The following is a 6,239-nucleotide window of genomic DNA, read 5'->3' on the forward strand; positions in this document are numbered from 1 at the left end:
CTGTCTAATGTTGACAGTGGGGTGTTAAAAGTCTCCCATTATTATTGTGTGGGAGTCTAAGTCTCTTTGTAGGTCACTGAGGACTTGCTTTATGAATCTGGGTGCTCCTGTATTGGGTGCATATATATTTAGGATAGTTAGCTCTTCTTGTTGAATTGATCCCTTTACCATTATGTAATGGCCTTCTTTGTCTCTTTTGATCTTTGTTGGTTTAAAGCCTGTTTATCAGAGACAGGATTGCAACCCCTGCCTTTTTTTGTTTTCCATTTGCTTGTTAGATCTTCTGCCATCCCTTTATTTTGAGCCTATGTGTGTCTCTGCATGTGAGATGGGTCTCCTGAATACAGCACACTGATGGGTCTTGACTCTTTATCCAATTTGCCAGTCTGTGTCTTTTAATCGGAGCATTTAGCCCATTTACATTTAAGGTTAATATTGTTATGTGTGAATTTGATCCTGTCATTATGATGTTAACTGGTTATTTTGCTCGTTAGTTGATGCAGTTTCTTCCTAGCATCGATGGTCTTTACAATTTGGCATGTTTTTGCAGTGGCTGGTACCAGTTGTTCTTTTCCATGTTTAGTGCTTCCTTCAGGAGCTCTTGTAGGGCAGGCCTGGTGGTGACAAAATCTCTCTGCATTTGCTTGTCTGTAAAGGATTTTATTTCTCCTTCACTTATGAAGCTTAGTTTGGCTGAATCCGAAATTCTGGATTGAAAATTCTTTTCTTTAAGAATGTTGAATGTTGGCCCCCACTCTCTTCTGGCTTGTACAGTTTCTGCGGAGAGATCAGCTGTTAGTCTGATGGGCTTCCCTTTGTGGATAACCTGACCTTTCTCTCTGGCTGCCCTTAACATTTTTTCCTTCATTTCAACTTTGGTGAATATGACAATTATGTGTCTTGGAGTTGCTCTTCTCGAGGAGTATCTTTGTGGCATTCTCTGTATTCCCTGAATTTGAATGTTGGCCTGCCTTGCTAGGTTGGAGAAGTTCTCTTGGATAATATCCTGAAAAGTGTTTTCCAACTTGGTTCCATTCTGTCCGTCACTTTAAGGTACACCAATCAGATGTAGATTTGGTCTTTTCACACAGTCCCATATTTCTTGGAGGCTTTGTTCATTCCTTTTTACTCTTTTTTCTCTAAACTTCTCTTCTCGCTTCGTTTCATTCATTTGATCTTCAATCACTGATACCCTTTCTTCCGGTTGATCGAATCGGCTACTGAAGCTTGTGCATTCGTCACGTAGTTCTCGTGCCATGGTTTTCAGCTCCATCAGGTCCTTTAAAGACTTCTCTACACTGGTTATTCTAGTTAGCCATTCGTCTAATCTTTTTTCAAGGTTTTTAGCTTCTTTGCAATGGGTTTGAACTTCCTCCTTTAGTTTGGAGAAGTTAGATCATCTGAAGCCTTCTTCTCTCAACTCGTCAAAGTCATTCTCCATCCAGCTTTGTTCCATTGCTGGCAAGGAGCTGCGTTCCATTGGAGGGGGAGAGGTGCTCTGATTTTTAGAATTTTCAGTTTTTCTGCTCTGTTGTTTCCCCATCTTTGTGGTTTTATCTACCTTTGGTCTTTGATGATGGTGATGTACAGATGGGGTTTTCGTGTGGATGTCCTTTCTGTTTGTTAGTTTTCCTTCTAACAGTCACAACCCTCAGCTGCAGGTCTGTTGGAGTTTGCCGGAGGTCCACTCCAGACGCTGTTTGCCTGGGTATCAGCAGAAGAGGCTGCAGAACAGCGAATATTGCTGAACAGCAAATGTTGCTGCCTGATCATTCCTCTGGAAGCTTGGTTTCAGAGGGGTACCTGGCTGTGTGAGGTGTCTGTCTGCCCCTACTGGGGGGTGCCTCCCAGTTTGGCTACTCGGGGGTCAGGGACCCACTTGAGAAGGCAGTCTGTCCGTTCTCAGATCTCAAACTCTGTGCTGGGAGAACCACTACTCTCTTCAAAGCTGTCAGACAGGGACATTTAGGTCTGCAGAGGTTTCTGCTGCCTTTTGTTTGTCTGTGCCCTGCCCCCAGGTGGAGTCTACAGAGGCAGGCAGGCCTCCTTGAGCTGTGGTGGGCTCCACCCAGTTCGAGCTTCCCAGCTGCTTTGTTTACCTACTCAAGCCTCAGCAATGATGGGTGCCCCTCCCTGAGCCTCGCTGCCGCCTTGCATTTCGATCTCAGACTGCTGTGCTAGAAATGAGCGAGGCTCCATGGGCATGGGACCCTCTGAGCCAGTCACAGGATATAATCTCCTGGTGTGCCGTTTGCTAAGACCATTGGAAAAGTGCAGTATTAGGGTGGGAGTGACCTGATTTTCCAAGTGCCATCTGTCACCCCTTCCCTTGGCTAGGAAAGGGAATTCCCTGACCCCTTGCACTTCCCGGGTGAGGCGATGCCTGCCCTGCTTCGGCTCACACTCGGCGGGCTGCACCCACTGTCCTGCCCCCACTGTCCGACGAGCCCCAGTGAGATCAACCCGGTACCTCAGTTGGAAATGCAGAAATCACCCATCTTCTGCATCACTCACCCTGGGAGCTGTAGACTGGAGCTGTTCCTATGTGGCCATCTTGGAACCAAGCCAATTTTTTATTTTAATGTAATCAGAATATGCACAGCACATGCAGTTCTAGCATCTAAGCTAATACAATAAGCAATTACTAAAGCCACAGTGACTTGAGGTTCAATCTTTACATTCAGCAAGTTTAAATTCTTACATGATTTTTGAAACCTTATTAACTGAAAATATTGCTTGCTGATAAAAACTTGCTCAAATACTGTTGCTGAAGGTACAAGTCACTAATTATGCCAATACAACAAGATAACCACATTTGAGGATTGCAATGTGCCAGACATTCACTGAAAAAAAAAAATCACAGCTAAACAAAATTCACACAACAAACATCTGAGAATCTGGACACTTCACATCAGTGTTTTGAAATGTTTCATTAACATCTTAAGACAAGTGTATCAAAACCTTGGCATGATTTAATTTCAAGTCACCAATTTTGTTTTTACTAACATCAGAAAGTTATGGCTACACTGCCAAGGCCGGGTCTGCTTAATTTGACTTAAGAGTTTAATATGACTTAACATTAAAAACTCACACTACACCAAAATATATAATTTCACGCATATGGTGACATTCAACATTCAAGTGCCAGTGTCTTTATACTGTGTTTTAGTCAAGTTTCTTTAAACTTTCAAAGAATCACTTTTAGGCTTACAAAAATAAATAATTGCCAAAATGTTCAATAATTATTACATAAAACTAGCAGCAAAAATTATCTAGAAATCTGTCATGCGCAAATAGTTTTCTTCCCAACTATCATTCCCATGGTCCCAAATAAATTTTAGAATCTAGTCCCATCCCCTTCCTAGAAAAGCTGTGTTCAACAATCTCCAAGAGACAAAGTAAGATTGGAAGTTTAAGGACACGCACACAAGACATATATATAAAATTCTCTGAATGTGCAATAAAAGAAGTACTTTGTAAAAAGTTTTGGGCAAAATGTACAAGGGCTTAAACTTAGACTAATTGAAATAGCACCTTAACAAATGACCTCAATACTGTCAAGTGCACCTACTTAATAAAAGTTTTAGAACAAGGCACAATACACTCGAAAATCGATTGTAGTTTAGGAAATTTTTGCTGTCTTCCTATGCCACTGTAAAAAGATGGAGCATTTTGATCACTGCATTCTGGCTACAAAATTAGCACAGAATTCAAAGTGGCAGAGGCATTTTAGTGGTGGACAATGCTCATCTTTGGCCAGGTTTAGCATAAACAGACTATAAATACAATGGAAACCTATGCAACTAAAACTGCACTGTAGAGCAGAATTGACACCTTATGCATTTATGTACATATTTCCAACCTGTGTGATCTCAAAGATTTCAGTTTGTTACTCTTCTGGAGTCATTTTTACCAAGTGTATAGTAAGCCAGTTTAACATCTCAATGCATGTTAGAACAACTGGACAGCCACATGCAAAAACAAGGAAACAAGCCACAAATCTAGACACCCTACAACTTTCACAAAAATTAACTTAAATGATAGGTTGTATATCTAATTGTAAAATGAAAGCCTATAAAGTTCTAGAAGATAACATAGAAGACAATCTAGGTGACCTTGGTTTTGGCAACGAGTTTTGAGATAAACACTGCAGTAAATTCAATAATTCGGCTGTTGATTAAGGAAGAGGCAGGAACAGGAGAAGCAGTAACATGCAACAAGCTTTACTGAGCAGCTCTTAAGCAGAATTGCATGGGAGGAGAAGCTCCTCCCAGCAAGAGACTTCTCAGAGAAGACAAACACTATTAAAAAGGGCACCATCCAGAAAGGGAATAGGGCAAGGAACTCGCTGGAAGAAAAAGGGGATATTTAAGAGGGGTATATGTTTCTAGGCGATGTCCTGTAGCAATAAGGTGGGGAGTTTTGAGTAAGAGAGCTCCAAAAAACAGCAGTGGTTTATAGTATTTTATACCTACAAGATAGGTCTTAATTATGGTTAGCAGATGTTGAATGCAGTTTTACGGGGTATGCAAAGTAGACAGACTTTTTGAAAATATGTTTGTTTTGACTATATTTAAAGCAACTGGATGTGTAAGAATTTGAGCTTAGTGCCTGTGGGATCTCAGCTAACAATCCTAGGCTGATATGAAGAGATAACAACTTGGGGGTGTTTAAAGTCAATAAACAGTGGCCATCTTTAGTTTGTTTATATAAGAAACAGTACAAGTACACTCAATGAAAGAAAAATTGGTAATTTGGACCTTATTTTAAAATTAAAATTTCTGCTCTGCAAAAGGCACTGTGAAGAGAATGAAAAGCTACAACCTGGAGGCTTGGAGAAAATATTTACAAAACACATATCTGATAAATAACTTGTATCCAAAATATGTAAAAACAAAACAACTCTTAAAACTCAACATAAGAAAACAAAAAACCCAGTTTTAAAATAGGCAAATGATCTGAACAGACACATAACCAAATAATATACATAAATGGCAACTAAGCATATGTGAAAAGCTATTCAGTAGCATATGTCAATAGGAAATTGCAAATTAAAATGATGAGATACCACTGCACATGTGTTAGAATGGCTAAAACCCAAAACACTGACAACACCCGATGCTGATGAGGATGTGGAGCAACAGGAACTCCTAGTCATTGCTGGTGAAAATGAAAAATAGCAGAGTCACTTTGAAAGACACTGCGGCAGTTTCTTACAAAGCTAAACATAGTCTTACCATACAGTCCAGCAACTGTGCTCCTTGATATGTAACCAAATAAGTTGAAAACTTTTGTCTTCACAAAGACCTGTGCACAGTATTTATAACAGCTTTTATTCATAATTGCCAAGACTTAGAAGCAAGCAGAGTACCTTTAAATTTTTTTTATTCTGAATTTTTATGGAGATGTAATACTTGTACATATTTATGGGATACATGTACTATTTTAAAACATGCACACAATATCTAATTATCAAATCTGGTAATATCTAATGCCTCAAATATATATCATTTCTTTATGTTGGGAATGTACCAAATTTACTCATAATTATTTTAAAACACACAATAAATTATTGTTAACTGTAGTTGACCTACTGTGCTATAGGACACTAGAATTTATTCCTCGTATCTCCCTGTAATTTTATACCTACTATATCTCTCTGCCCACTAAGCTTCTCAGCCTCTGGTAACAGCCATTCTTTTCACTACCTTCATGAGATCAATTTTTTAGCTCCCACATATGAGTCAGAATATGTGACATTTGTCTTTGTGTGCCTGACTTATTTCACTTCACATAATGTCCTTTAGTTTCATCTATGTTTTACAAAGTACAGGATTTTATTTTTTTTTATGGTGGGACAATAGTCCATTGTGTGTATATACCATATTTTCTTTATCCCATCATCTCTGATGGACACTTAGGTTGATTTCATATCTTGGCTATTGTGAAAAGTGCTACAAAAAACATGGGAGTTCAGATATCTCTTCGATATGTTGATATCCTTTCTTTTGGATGTATAACCAATGGTGGAATTGCTGAATTACCTGGTAGTTCTAGTTTTAGTTTTGGAGAAATCTCCATACTTTAGTGGCTGTACTAATTTGCATTTCTGCCCACAATATATGAATATTTCCCTTTCTCCGCATCCTCATTAGTATTTGTTTTTTCTGTCTTTTTGATAATAGCCATTTTAACTTGGGTGAGTGATATTTATTTGTGGTTTTGATTTGCATTTCCCT

The sequence above is a fragment of the Pan paniscus genome, chromosome 7 (assembly GCF_029289425.2).
Source record: "Pan paniscus chromosome 7, NHGRI_mPanPan1-v2.0_pri, whole genome shotgun sequence".
NCBI classification, from domain to species: Eukaryota; Metazoa; Chordata; class Mammalia; order Primates; family Hominidae; genus Pan; species Pan paniscus.